We start from the raw sequence: 14,860 nt of genomic DNA, 5'->3' as shown, positions 1-14,860 counted from the left end.
TGTGAAAAATCTGGTTCCTTTTCTGCAAAGTCTCAGAATCCATACCTTCTCTCCTCACATCTCCCCAGCACTCCTACCCATGCATACTCTGACCCCACCAATAACCAAGAGTCTAGGTGTATCTTTATTATAACTCTTTCATCTTGTTGTGGGGATCAGGCTAAAATTTTTGACACATTGCCTAAAATATAAATGACCTCCTCTTTGGACAAATAGGAAAGGTAGTTGGAAGCAGCTCAGCTCCAGTCAAAATGGTGTCCTCAGTTTAGAGTTGACAAATAGTGCTGCATGAAGCTTGGAAACTGAGAGGTTACCTTGACAGACAAGGAGCACAATTATCACAATATGATGAAAGAGCTTCCATGAGTATGTATTGCACCGTTAATTACTGTCCTTTTTCTACAGGCTTCTAATGTGAGGAAAAACACGGAATGACAAGTGTGGGAAAGAGCAAGCACTAAATTACTGTCAGAAAAATAAACGGAGTAGCACAGTGGTGCTCAGTGATTTACGGGGGCAATTAGTCACCACCCCACGGCGCTGCTGAGGACAGCACGGCAGCAGACGCGTCAGGCCTGCGAGGAAGAAGAGGCTTTGCACTGCTCTCCAGACAACTTTTCAAACAAGAGAGGATATTTGAGTACATTAGGTTCCATGTCTTCATTCTGGGTGCCCACCCTTCACATTATCCAGCCAACCTAATACATAAACGTATTTTTAACACAATATTAACCTGTTCTGTGTGTGTTAAAAAGACTCCCAACTGCAGCTTTTTTCTCTCCCACTGTCTAAAGTAGGTTTTCCCCATTCCTTAAATGAAACAAACAAATAAAAAAACCTTTCCCTGCTCCCAAATTGTCCTCCTGATGTGTGCCTTCAGTCTGTCTCATTTCTTCTTGCATCTTGCTATCATGTTCTATATTTGCTTTGAGCCACTGGGTGCAAAGGAATTTGGTCTCTAGCTCTTCTGGGGAAGTTTTAGTGAGCTGGCACAAAGAGGTGGTGAATGAGGCTGCAAAACTCAGGGTAAATGAGAAAGATATATAAACTTCCTGATATTTGTTACCATGTTCTTTAACATACTATATTCGGTGCCTATGTATATGCATATAGCAAAATAAACCTGCTAAGATATGATATTTGGTGTACACTCTTTGGTAGGAAGTCTTCTTCATCAGAAGAAATCTAGAATGGGGCACCTGGGTGGCTCCGTCGGTTGGGCATCTGACTCTTGGCGTTGGCTCAGGTCATGATCCCCTGGTTTGTGAGTTCGAGTCCTGCGTCGGGCTCTGTGCTAACAGCGGGGAGCCTGCTTGGGATTCTGTTTCCCCCTATCTCTGCCTCTCTCTCTCTCTGTCTCTCTTAGAAGTAAATAAATAAACATTTAAAAAGAAGAAGAAGAAGAAATCTATAATGGAAGCCCAGGAAAGAACCCAAGAAAGACAAAGATTTTATTGACTAACTGCCATGTCTGTATAGGGGCAGTAACAAGGTTGCCGAAGCGAACAAATGAAGCATCATTAGGAGTTTAGTATCCTGATGTAGTGTTACCTAAGTGTTGTGCAGTGTTACCATTTTATATTTCTGAAGCACTTTACAGTTTATGAAGGATATTTGGAATTCCTTTTGTCATTTGATCTTGCCTCAGCTTTAGTCAAGAACACATGCTCAATTAGAAATGTGTTCAATGAGTATGTACACATTTGGAGAATGTGACCCAACACATGCTTACATGTTGACCTGTAAGCTGGAGTACTAAAGAGGCAAAACCTTGTTGATGAGCTGGTGCTGTAATGATGTGCCATTCAACTGGGCACTTACTTTCTGATAAAGAGACTCACAATTGGGAAAAAGTGCAGATTTTACTGGCTCCTCTTTTCCACATTATCAATTGTGGTTTTTTTTGGGTTTTTTTTTGTTAAGGCACAATGTACCTTCAAAAACAATTAAAAAATAATATAGAGCCCTGGAATTTGATGTAGAATTGGGTATTTGTGACAAGAGCACTGGTTTTCCTGTAATAAGGAAAGCAAACCCAACCAGGAAAAGAGGCAGATGTGTTTCTTTGCAACATTGCAGGCATATGAAATTATACAGATCTCACTGAAAACTAGGAATGATACAACTTGAAAATTTAACCAAAATTATTTTTTATCAGTGAACAAAGTCCATTGTAAAGCACTGTATGTATTTCTTCAGATCTCTTTCTTTTCCTGAAGTCACACTTGTAGTTTCTGGTAGAGGGACATAATTGGGGAAAATTAAATACATAAAAAGATGAAATTTAAAAGTATAAAATTCTGCCTTTCTGATAAATTTTATGTTCCCTGTTTCCTTGATTTAAAGAGGACGTTCTAATATTACCCTTACAGGGGACACATTTTTATATACATGTTATTTTTGTTTAGAAATTGTGAGCTAGTGAAGAGTGAAAATGACCTTGGCTATTGTACTTACTTATTGATAGAAATAATAGCCTTTTTATATCTGAATTCAAATGTCTTCTCTACTAATCATGCAACTTCCATACATTTCAAAGAGATTTGGGTTGCATGAAAACAGGAGGCTGGAGCTTCCTACGTGCCACCGTGTTTGTGTTCATACAGAATATTTATGCAATATTCCAACTTGGCTATAATCTATAATTCCTGGCTATTATTTCAGTTGCAACTATAATTTTTAGATTAATGGTTATAATTTTGGTAGGGAATACATGAAAAGTTATATGTTCATGCTTGAAAGGAGGATCATTAAATATTCATTATTACCACTCAAATTAGTTGTCATGCTCTATAAAACAGTTACCCGTTATCATTTCACTAGTTAGATTCTGCAGTAAGTGAACAGCAATATATGGCTCATATCAGTAGAGGAATTTTTGTTGGGGAACAGAGAGAGAAATGATTTTAAAACACATTTGACATATTTATGTTGACAAATTATATAAAGAATTACTGCTTTGTCAATAAATATGTTTGTATGTTAGAATAGGATTGTGGCTGGATTTACTTCTAGCTGTTTAATTACTCTATGATTGTGAAAAAATAGTGCTTCTTCAAATGGTTATAAGGGGAAAAAATTAAAATACAAAGGTTGGGATATTTTAGTATTTTGCAGATGCTTAAACTTGCCATAAAAAAGCACTTTTCATTTTTGTAAGCAGGCATTGAAATCTTGCTTTTTCAGCAAAGCTAGATTGTATAGTTTGTTACTTTTCTCTATCTGGTAACAAATCTATTCTTAAAAAAAGAAAAAAATAAAACAAGAGATCGATTTTTATAAATGTGGTGGGGGAGCATATGTGGAGATGTCTCCTTAGCCTGTTTTAGAAGCATGTAAGGTGAAAATAAAAATAAATACATTTTAGTGTAAAAATATTTTGCTTTTTGTTTCCACATACCTTGATATGCCTATTCAGTTATGCGAAGACATTGGGGATAGCCAGATGCTTTTTTTTTTTTTTTTTTGATCACATATAGGGATCGTTCCATACTCCTCAGTAATTTAAATTGTTTTTTTTTTTCCATAGAACACCCCCCATAAATTTGATTCTGATTGCATGTAACTTTAGAACGTTCTGTCTTAAAGAGTCAAATTGTAGCTGATGAACACATTTTGCATTTTTTCCACATTGCATCTGGACTCTTCATAATGATGGTTTATTTTATTTTATTTTTTCTGCACAGAGGAGAGAAAAAAATATATAGGTCTATGAATCAATCTAGATAATGGGGAAGGCTGAATGTAATAAATAATACAGTAACAACCCTAAACTAATGAGCTGTTGCTAAGGTACATTTCATAGGCTTATCCTCTATATAAAAAGTCACTAATAACCCCTTGGTGTAATCAGATGATAAAGCTTTGCCATAAGGCAACACCTGTGCAATTAGAACTGCAGATTCTTTTGCACGTTTCATTAATTTCAGGATTTTGTAAAGGCACAATGACTACACTAATAATCTAGTCTACTTGACTCCATGTCTACCGGAAACAAAGTGTCTAATTAGATAAAGGTAATTAATTAGAGATAAATGGAGCTAATCAGGCTCAGTTAACACTAATTCTCTGAATTAAGACATTTTGGGACACCTACTGTCCCGCTGATTTTGATATTTTGCATTAAAAATAGGTTTTAGAGGAGTCAGAAAATACTGGCATTTGAGAATTGAGCAGTCTTTTGATGGCATATTTAGGCATCTGAAGCTAAAGGAGAGCTTTCTTTCATATTGTGCTATTTCACCACCTTCCTCTTGCAGCTTAAAGAATTCACTTTGTAGTTATTCCAATCCGTGCTAGTCTCCATATAAATTTTAATAGCTTTTGCTATCATTTTTATTATCTGTCTAGCCCACCAATGGAAGAAAATCACAAGTTGTTCTCTCTTAAATAAAGAATTAACATGTTACATTAGGGAAATGTCAAGACTCATCAGCCTATATCCTAAAATTCTGGTCCTTTAAAGAGAACAAACACCTATAATTCTGATTCTTTTAAAGAGAACAAACCTCTGCTTTGCAGTGTTGGACTGAAAATTTAGTGGTGTGGGGGAAAGCTTTGAAGTCAGAAGACCTGAATTCAAATTTCCACTCTTTCTTAGTAAATGAGTGATCTTAGAAAAATGCTTAACTTCTCTGAGTTCCTTTGATTATGAAATGGAAATGATAGTGATGCTAACTTTACAGGGTGGTTGTGAACATTGAGTGAGGCAACTCTGTAAATATTGGTTATTATTACCTGTTCGTAATTGGGATTGAACACATAACCTAGCACCATATCTTGCTTGAACTACAAGATTAAGTATCAAAAATGTTCCATTTTTATCTCAACCCCATGATAATTTTAGCGCTACATTTATATATGTAGCAAGGGAGAGACTAAGAATTTTCTCCCAAATAGTCAAATCAGAAAAAAAATCCTGCAAATTCTTCACTTGGAGAATGTGAATTTATCTGCCTTGGTTTTCTACACTGCTATAATTAGCCCTCTTGGCAAGTTGTTCCACAGTCCATAAGGAATGGATCGTTTGCCCCAGAATTGAAATCTTGGGAAGTAGCTTAATATGAAGTAGACATTGAAATCTTTCTTTTATAATTTCTGTAGGATATACCTCTTCCTCTTTCTGTTCTCTGTCCTAACTTATCTGGACTACCCCTAGATTATCTAATGATCTCTCAACTAATATCCTTGTTTTTATTTCTTTTCTCCTGTAATTCAGTGTCCCCAACTTAACCTTCCTCACCCAACACTTTCCTCATTCTCTGTCCTGTCAAGAACATAAGACTTGTTAAATGAAGACTATCAAATAGGCAATGAGAGCATCTGTGTCTGGTCCACACTATTTATCCAGCCTATCTCCTGCCCTCCCCTGCCAGTGCCTTTTATTCCAGGCAAGCCCGCCTTACTGTTCTTCACCACACTCATCTCTCCTTTAATGCTCTCCCCCTCCCCCAATATGACAGCCACTCTCGTCTTCTTTCAAAACTTATTTTAAATCCTGTACTTCCCCTGAGGTCTGCCTTGACAACTCTGGCCTACCAAGAGCCTTCTCATCTCTGAAGGCCCACACCAGCTCTTGGTGGCACCACACTGATGAGATGCCTGAGGTCAGGAACCATAGCCTAGTCTTCCTGTGTGCAAGGCAAACCTTGCTCACCATCCTCTTCCCCCAGACCTTGGCCTTCACACTCATCTGGGGCACCCACAACTATATGACACGTGTGTAACTAATCTGTGAGGTGGGGCTTGGTCTGGTCCTTGGTAGTCAGGTCTAATGACTTCTGTAGCAACCCTGGGCCTCTTTACCCACTGGGGCTGGATTCAACCCTGGGTTGAGACTTCATGTTTAGAGACAATATTACCTTGATGAGACTGCTGTATTTCCTGAGGCTTTGTTTCTGACTTGCAGGGTATTAGGCTTTTATGACATGCAATGAGGGAATGTCAGGAAGTGACCGTTAGTCTTTCGTGACAGTTAGAATGTTTAGCAAGCAATGATATACCATTCGGCAAACAATTCAGAAAGGTCTGAGCAACATGGGCTGAATTACCCTTCATTAGAGACCTTTAATGAAGTGTTTTTGGTGAATGCTGTCTATGGGAGGTTTTCCTGGAGAGTCTCTACCAGAGAAATTGAAACTTGTATGCATTAGATGTCCAGGTTGACTGATTGCGATTGTTGCAAAAGTGTCCTCAGTTTCTTCCTTTTATATATGTTTCCTTCCTTGTCTCTACGCCCTTTACTAGCACCCTCCCAACACTGACTCTGAGTTTGGCTGTGTGATTTGCTTTGCCATTGAGATAGTAGCAAACATATGACGGAGACTTAAGAAGAACTTGGGTATCAGAGCTTGCTCTCTGGCTGCTTTTGGAACCTTGAGCAGCCCTGTGGATGAGCCCAGGCTAGCTTCCTTGATTGTGACAGACATGTGGTCCAGTATCCTCCTTTCCCCAGACAATAGTCAGCTAACCCCAGAAGTCAAGTGGCCTAACTGACCAGCAGCTAATGACAGAAGCACATGTGGGTCCAGGTGAGAACAGTAGAGTGATACACTAATTTAGAATTGAACTAGTTACTGAATTATACCTTACGTTTTGGGGCTATTCAATATCCAGCAATAGATTACCAATACGTTGGTGTAGGCTATCTATTTCACTGCTTAAACTTAGAAGAAATCCAGAAGACCTCAAATGTTTGGTCTCTAATCTTGGATGATATTTAAGTAGAAAAGTGATGGTACCTTCGAGAGAAATAAATAAGGAAGTCTGTCCAGCCTTGGGAAATAAAACCAGTTAAGTTTTTGTAATTTTGTGTTGGTACAGATCAAAGTGTGAGAACTTCTAGAGAGGTGATAGGACGGAGTTGAAGATCTATATATAGGGGGTAGCTGAAGTTGTGGAATAGGATGAGAATGCAGATAAAGACTGGTGACAAAACTCAGTGGGATTCCCTCTTTTCGTGGCCTTTTAGAAAAAGAGGCAAGGGACAGAAGGGCAGGGGGCAGAGGATCATGTAGGAGAAGCTCAGACTGGGTAAAACTGCAAGAAGAATCCAGTGGTCAGCAGAGCTGATTGCTAGAAAAGGCAAGCATGACAGTAATAATGACTAATAATTGAAGTGCAATTTGTAGTTTACAAAGTCCACATAACAGCTTATTTCAATCTAGCATTATAGATAGAGTCAGGGTTATTATTGTGGTCATTTTGTACATGACAAAATGGGCACAGAGCCAGCAAGGACTTTATAAATATTACCCATTGGATAAGATGGCAAATTCCAAATGTCTTAAAATGGGTTCTATTTTTACTTACAGGAGACCACTAGAAGTGTGATTGAATCTGGCAAGAGGAAAGTCAGCAGCAGCCTTTAAAGAGGCAGTTTCAGGAGAGCTAGGGGTAGGGAGGGTGGTAGTTGGGTAGGAGCAAGACTACATGGAGATAATATAAAGGACGTAGGAGGTAAGGAACAGAACACTGTTGAGTGGCAGGAGAATGACTTGATAAGACCTGGAGGGGACACCAGTTTTGAAAGGAGGGTAAGGGTGACCAAAGCAAGTTTGTAGATAGGAGGGAGAGGGAGAAGTGGAACATGAAAGCAAGAGAGAAAATAAAAGGAGAATAAAAATGAAATAAAAAATAAAGAGAAAATAAATATATGAGAAAAAAATTGAAAAGCAATTCCTGAAGGTATAGATGCCAGTATCTAGAGCACAGGTGAAGAAAGGGCTTAGACTTGAGATAGATAGAGAGGCAGGTGGGAAGGGAAAAAGGAGAGAAATGACAGCAAGAGATTTTGAGCTAGAGAGGAAGGAAAGTAAGTTAGTTCACACCAGAATCTTCAAATTCCGTGATCATTTTCACTCTAAGACGACCAGTTTGCTATCTCAGGAAATGCCTGGCATGGATCTACCTCTATAATGACACAATTCGAAAGATTCCTGGAACTGCCTTCATAAAGCATGTTGTCCTTCCTGGGCAGAGGTATTTAATTTTGTGATGGGAAAAAACATTCTTGGGATAAGGACCCTGTGTGACTATTTTGTGTGTGTGTGTGCACACACACATTCACACACGCACACACACAACACACACACACACACACACACACACACACATTAGGCAAGAAGAAATACTCTGGGCAAGAGATTAGAGGCCTGGGACCTGGGAGATTGGCTCCAGGGAGCAAGGGGCACCAAAATCAAAGTAGTTATTCACTGCTTTGCCTGGAATGCAGGGTTGTCCTGAGAGGTGGAGCAGATGCCCTCTTGCATGGAGGAGATCCTGATTAAAAGGTCCTTGGGGCGCCTGGGTGGCACATGCGGTTAAGCGTCCGACTTCAGCCAGGTCACGATCTCACGGTCCGTGAGTTCGAGCCCCGCGTCGGGCTCTGGGCTGATGGCTCAGAGCCTGGAGCCTGTTTCCGATTCTGTGCCTCCCTCTCTCTCTGCCCCTCCCCCGTTCATGCTCTGTCTCTCTCTGTCCCCAAAATAAATAAACGTTGGAAAAAAAAATTTAAAAAAAGTAGGTCCTTCTTACCTAGTTCTGGAAATCTACCATCAGGACTTCGTTCCAGTGACTCAAGGCTTCTGCTTACTGCTTCAAGACAGGTATTTCTGGGAGGAGAAATCCACTAAAGCTCAAGGTTTATTAGAATTTTCCTGAGAGCAAGTTTCATTAGATGATGAAGATGAGGACTGATGGGGAAGAACTTGCCTCTGGATGCAAACAGAATATAGAAAGAGAACAGAAATCACCAAGTCTTCTACATTCCTCACATCCTACTGGTCATACAAAAACTTCATGCTCCTCAGTTTCTCTTATCTTAATCCCCACCTCCAGCATGATCAACTACTCTCTCAAGGTGCGTGGTACCTTGGTACCTTGGTACATTGGTGCTTAATAAATATGTGAATGAATGAATGAATGAATGAACAGCTCCTAACTGGCCTCTCCTTCCAAGTTTGGTCTCCTGCAACCCATTCATCAGCACGCTGCCTTCCTAATGATCCTTCTAAAGCCCTATTTGATCTATTTAAAGTCCTTCATGGCACCTCATTACAGGATCAATTTGGAACTGCTTAGCTTGGAGTACGAGGCTCTTCATGATCCAGTTCCTACAGCCCCTTCCGAATCTGGCATCTCAGAAACCCCATGTGTGCAGGAACCATTGATAAACACCTCCAGACTTGATGCAACTGTATTGAGCTACTTCTAGGTCCATGATCACCTGAGATATTTCACTGTACTTTGCCTGGGTTATTTTTTCTTGGAACACTTTCTACCCCATCCCATGTCCAACTGGTAAATATCTACCTGTATTTTCAGGCTAAATAGTTCCTGTTCAATGAAACGTCCATGAGCTCCTAAGTTGAGGTATCAATCTCTTATACTTGCCCTTCTTGAATCTAGCTCTGTTACAGCACCTGTTACAACTGAATAGCATTTACTTATGGACAGGAGTGTCTCCCCACCAGGTGATCATGTCTCTGGAAAGCAAGACCACTTACATCTTATTTGTCATTGTATCTTCAAACCAGACATCTATTATTCTCTTAAATGTTTCATTGAGAATTTACGTTGAGACTGCTTAAGGCCAAGTTCCTTTCTTCTCCCTTTTCCAATAATTGTCCTGATATAGCATTATCTCAATTACTTTCTTTGTAAAACAAGAGCATAACTGTGGGTCTTTTTCAAGATTGCCTAGTAAACATCTGGCCCCAGAGTGAAAGCCCACAGGGGGCCCTTCAGTTCCACTTCTGGAAGTGCCCTTCAACCCCATATCTAGTGCCTCAGAGAGTACAGCAGGCACCTGCATCCTCCCCGCTACAGGGACTGTTGGCCAGGAGGTAGCTTTTGTTTCTCTCATGAGTGTGTTCTGATTTTTATCTGGATCTGGCTTTGGAGGGGCAGGCAGGTGAGGTCCACTGGAAAGATACACAGTAGCTGTGAGGATCCCACCCACAACATAATTTCTGCTTCCCCTTGTCTTGGAGGCTTCTTTTGGCTGTTTTCCTGAGATACTTCCAGGTGAGCTTACTTGTGGTGTAAATTTGGTCTGTTATCTGGTCCACAATCCAGTGAGTTTACAGACACAACTTTTTTCTAAAGCTGCCCAGCAAGGTGTCCCCAGAATAGAAACTACCCTTAGAGACAGCGGTAAGTTTTTCATTCTCCTCTAGGTTTCCTGAGAAGCCAGTAGTCTAGCTTTGGTGTAACCTGCATATTCCTTTGCCTCTTTAGGAAGCAAGTACTCAGTCTCCACATTATTCATAGAGGTAGAATCAGCCTTTCAAATGGAAAATTGAAGTAGAACAAATAACAGGAGGAGTGGATGAATGTGGCAAAACCATTGCCTTCAGCCTTGGAAGATCACATTCTGAATTCTGTGCCACCAGATAGCTTAATCCTTCTTATACCTGTGAGTGAAGTTACTGAAGGGGACAGATTCATGGCTACCTAATCAAACTGTGTGATAGGAGCCAAAGTCACTGCTTCCTGGATGATTTCTACAGAACCCAGTTCTTTCATCCTAGTCTAGTACGGATCTCTACTCCAATGAACAGCATTGGTGTGGACTGACATCAAGGGTGAAGTTATAAAGGCCAGAAAATGCCTGAATCTTGAAAGCTGCCGAGGCAACTGAGTCAAGGCTCCAAACAGTGGATTTGGACTCATGTGACCTTTTGATTTTAATTTTTTTTGTCATGTCCTGTCTATTATTGTAGAGGACTTATGATTTAGTTGTCTCCTTTAATTTAGTGAATTTTCCTATCAAGCTATTAGTTATTTAACAAACCAAAAAATGGCAGGAACAAAGGACTGATTTGAAATATTTCTTCCCAGGAAAAATATATTCTTTTTCTAGCACACTGAAAGAGTTTGCATAAATGCCCTTCTTATAGGCCAGCTGAGCAAGGGAGAGCATTGTTGTGAGAGAAATTTAACTGCGTTGCCGTTGCCAAATATTTAATACTTTAAAGAGGAAGTTCTAAAATTTAATAGTTGATTTTATTATTACTCTTTGGATATAATTAACTAGGGATGCACTTTAAACTGCTTTATTCTGGCTATTGAAATGGATTTTATGGTTTACACTGGGGAAAAAAAAATTCTGTCAGACCATGGGCCTCTCCCTTGGTGCACATTATTAGAGTCTTTTAGAGACAAGCAAGCAATTTTGCTGTCATTGGTCTTGTTCAAATAGAGTATGTTTATCTATGCAATACTCTTGGAAAGGGTGTCAGAAAAGGATCACCAGTTAGCAGCTGACATAGCTCCTGCACACACGTCGAAAAAGCTCCTCAAATAGCAAATGAACACATATATTTCATTTTTTATGTGGCTGATAAATGTTATATCATTAAGTCAAAAGAACATATTTGTTCCATCCAACTTGAGTTTAGAACTAGCTCTCACTTCTAATACAAATGAGGGCCCTGCGGCTCCACAGAGCATGCTCTGCAGAAACCAAACAGCCGTTCAGGACTTGAGGGAAAGCAGGTCTCTACACATTGAATATCAACTCTTTAATGGGCTGTTGGCATATTCTTGATCTGTTCCCAGATATTTAAATGCCAAGTGGGCTTCAGAGAAATCTAAGTCTTTCTGAATGTTTAGTTTAACCTGTGTATTATTTTATCTCAGATGCCAATTTCTCATCTCTTTGCTCTACCAAATCAAAGCATCCATTTACTCATTTATTCCATAAATAAATACTGAACAATAAACAACAAATATGCAGCAAGTACTAACCTGGGCTTTTGCCAAAACTGGGCTTTTGCAAAAAAAAAAAAAATGTACAAAACAAATAAAGTGCTTGCCTTCAAGGAACTTACAGCCTGGTGAGGATGATAATGAACAGGCAGAAAATCTAATCACAAATCAGAAATGCTATGAAGAGGGGCGCCTGGCTGGCTCAGTGGGTAGAGCACATGACTCTTGATCTCTGGGTCGTGAGTTGGAGCTCCATGCTGGGCGTAGAGATCACTTAAGGAAATTAAAACAAAAAAAGTGCTATGAAGAAAGAGATTTAGTGCTGAAGTGAGAGCACTGAGGCCTCTGTTTTCTCATGTGTCAACTGTAAATAGTGAGACCTACTTTACAGAATTTAAGGATTAAATGAAACAAAACAATGTAGATAACATTTCTTTAATGCAGTGTTCAGTATAAGGCAAGAGATCAAATAGTCGAATACATAGATAAGATCCGTGGTGTATGTGCTGGAAAGATACACAGCTGCAGGGCTGAAATTCAGCCTTCACATTTTGAAGTGATGTCACAGAGAATAGGGACTAGTCATTCTTGCCATTTATTTGTGAGCATAAGCATGCCAGTTTACTAGCTAGTTTCTCCTAAAGTATTCACCTGATGTTTTGCTTATAAATTCTTCCATCTCCTTTGAATGGCATAGCTGTCCTTGGGGCCTTTTCAAGGAACCTCTCACAGTGGAAACTCTCCTTCCCACTTCAATGGTTTTGAAAGTTTGGATTCTACTGTAAAGCATCTGGGTCCTAGGGTTCTTTTTTCATCTCTTGAGACCTAGGGAAATCCTGGATCTGGGACATCCCACTTACTAGAGATGTAATAAACACTTGCTATGTGCCCAAATTTAATTTAATCCTTAAACGGTCTTGTGAGGTGGGTGTTGTCAACTTGCATTTTTTAAGCGTGAAGAAACAGAAGCTCAAGGAGGTTAAGTAGCTCACCCAGGGTTATACAATTAAAAAGAGACCTTGAGGGGCGCCTGGGTGGCGCAGTCGGTTAAGCGTCCGACTTCAGCCAGGTCACGATCTCGCGGTCCGTGAGTTCGAGCCCCGCGTCAGGCTCTGGGCTGATGGCTCGGAGCCTGGAGCCTGTTTCCGATTCTGTGTCTCCCTCTCTCTCTGCCCCTCCCCCGTTCATGCTCTGTCTCTCTCTGTCCCAAAAATAAATAAACGTTGAAAAAAAATTAAAAAAAAAAAAAAAAGAGAGACCTTGAATTTGTAATTATCTCAGGCCACTTGGGTGGCTCAGTCAGTTAGGCATCCAACTTCGGCTCAGGTCATGATCTTGTGGTTCATGGGTTCTAGCCCTGTGTTGGGCCGTGTGTGCTGACAGCTGGAGCCTAGAGCCTGCTTCAGGTAATGTGTCTCTGTCTCTCTCTGCCCCTCCCCTGCTCATGCTCTGACTCTCTCTCCCTCTCTCTCTCTCTCTCTCTCTCTCTCTCTCTCTCTCTCTCTCACACAAAATAAATAAACATTAAAAAAAAATTGTACTCATCTCGATTATTTTATTGACCCATCTGTTGAGTACCTGCTATGTTCCAGGCCTATCCTGCGGTAGGTAAGTGGTGATGATATACCATTAAAAGAGAGGCAGACAGTTAAATAAGGAACGAGAAGTGTGAGGATGCTGTGAAGGAGGGACACAGAGGAGAGTGGAAAACATGACAGGGGACCTATAGTTGGAAGCTTCTGTGAGGAATACCACTGAGATCCAGAGGGAGAGGTGAGTAAAAGAGTGGGGTGTCTGTGGTCATTGTCTGGAGAAGAGGCTGTCCTAGGACAGATGGAACAGCATGTACAAAGACCTGAGGCAGAAAAGAACATGGTGTGTCTTCAAGAAACTGCAAAAAGGCAGTTGTGCCTGGAATTTAAAGACCAAGGGGGATTGACATTAAGACAAGATGTTGAGAAAGGTTATGAGCCAAATCACATAGGACCTAGTTGGCTTTGTTAAGGATATGGACTTTATCCTAATCTCAATAAGAAGTCATTAAAGGACTTTAAGCTGGGAAATGATTTAATCACATTTGAATTTTTTTTTTTTTTAAGATACTGCTGACTACTTGGAATGGAGTGGGAAGAGGGACAACTGAGGAAGCAGGAAGACGAATCAGAAGGCTATCACGATAGTCTAGATAGTAAATAATGGAGGTTTGAATCAGGATGGTGGTGGAGGGGATGGAGAGAAGTGAATGTATTCTAGAGATATTTAGGAGGCAAACTTTTTGATTAAATCATTCGGAATGCTTTCAATTGCAATAGAATACTGAGTAATAGAAACTAACTTGAAAAGTAGTGGGGAGGGGTGCTTGGGTGGCTCAGTTGGTTAAGCATCTGACTCTTAATTTCAGCTCAGGTCACGATCTCATGGTTCGTGAGATTGAGCCCTGCATTTGGTCTTGCACTGATAGTGCAGAACTTGCTTGGGATTCTCTCTCTCTCCCCCTTTCCCACTCATGTTCGTGTGCGCTCTGTGTCTCAAAATAAATAAATAAACTTAAAATAATTTTAAAGAGGTAGAGGGAATATATTGGTTTGTGTAACTGCACTATGTGGAAATAGGGCTGGGTTCAGGTAAAGCTCAATGAAGTCTCTAGGGGACTGGTTCTGTTGGACTGTTTTACCTTCTGCCATATATGCTTTATCAAAGTGGACTACTATCATGCTCTCAGGGTGGCTGCCAGTGTCTCCAAGACTGTTCTTTCTTTATATCCTGTTTTAAAAAGAGAGTATCTTCAGTACAGTGTTCTCAGCAAAAGCCTCAAGTCTCACTCTGATTGGACTACCTTAAGTCTCATGCCCATTTGTGAACCAGTTATTGAGGCTAGGAAGATAGAACATTCTGAACGACTAAACCTAAGCCATAAGCTTTGAAACTAGAGCTGGAGGGTCAGCTTTCCTTGAAACCACATGGTTCACCAATGGAAATGGATATTGTTGAGAAAGGATGAGGGAGGAATATATGCTGGACCCAGCAAAAGTCTTCTCTGTTAATGGATTGGAAGCCAGGGTTTAGGGAGACATGGGTCCAAGGTGGTCTCTTCTGGTGGTTTTGCTCATGGAGTCGCGGGGAGCAAGAGAAGCAGGTATATGGAAGA

At 40.3% G+C, this 14,860-nt stretch overlaps 1 long non-coding RNA gene across 1 annotated transcript in view; it reads left to right on the top strand.

Annotated features, from left to right (window-relative positions):
* LOC116738234 overlaps window positions 1–1,137 on the top strand; it is an 18,959-nt gene extending 17,822 nt beyond the window's left edge. The window contains exon 2 of the long non-coding RNA XR_004343932.1: window positions 406–1,137. This is a non-coding gene — a long non-coding RNA (uncharacterized LOC116738234). The remainder of the gene's footprint in view (window positions 1–405) is intronic.
* Window positions 1,138–14,860: the final 13,723 nt, after the last annotated feature.

The sequence above is a fragment of the Lynx canadensis genome, chromosome C1 (genome assembly GCF_007474595.2).
Source record: "Lynx canadensis isolate LIC74 chromosome C1, mLynCan4.pri.v2, whole genome shotgun sequence".
In the NCBI taxonomy this organism is placed as follows: Eukaryota; Metazoa; Chordata; class Mammalia; order Carnivora; family Felidae; genus Lynx; species Lynx canadensis.
This window is presented reverse-complemented; position numbering and strand designations above follow the sequence as displayed.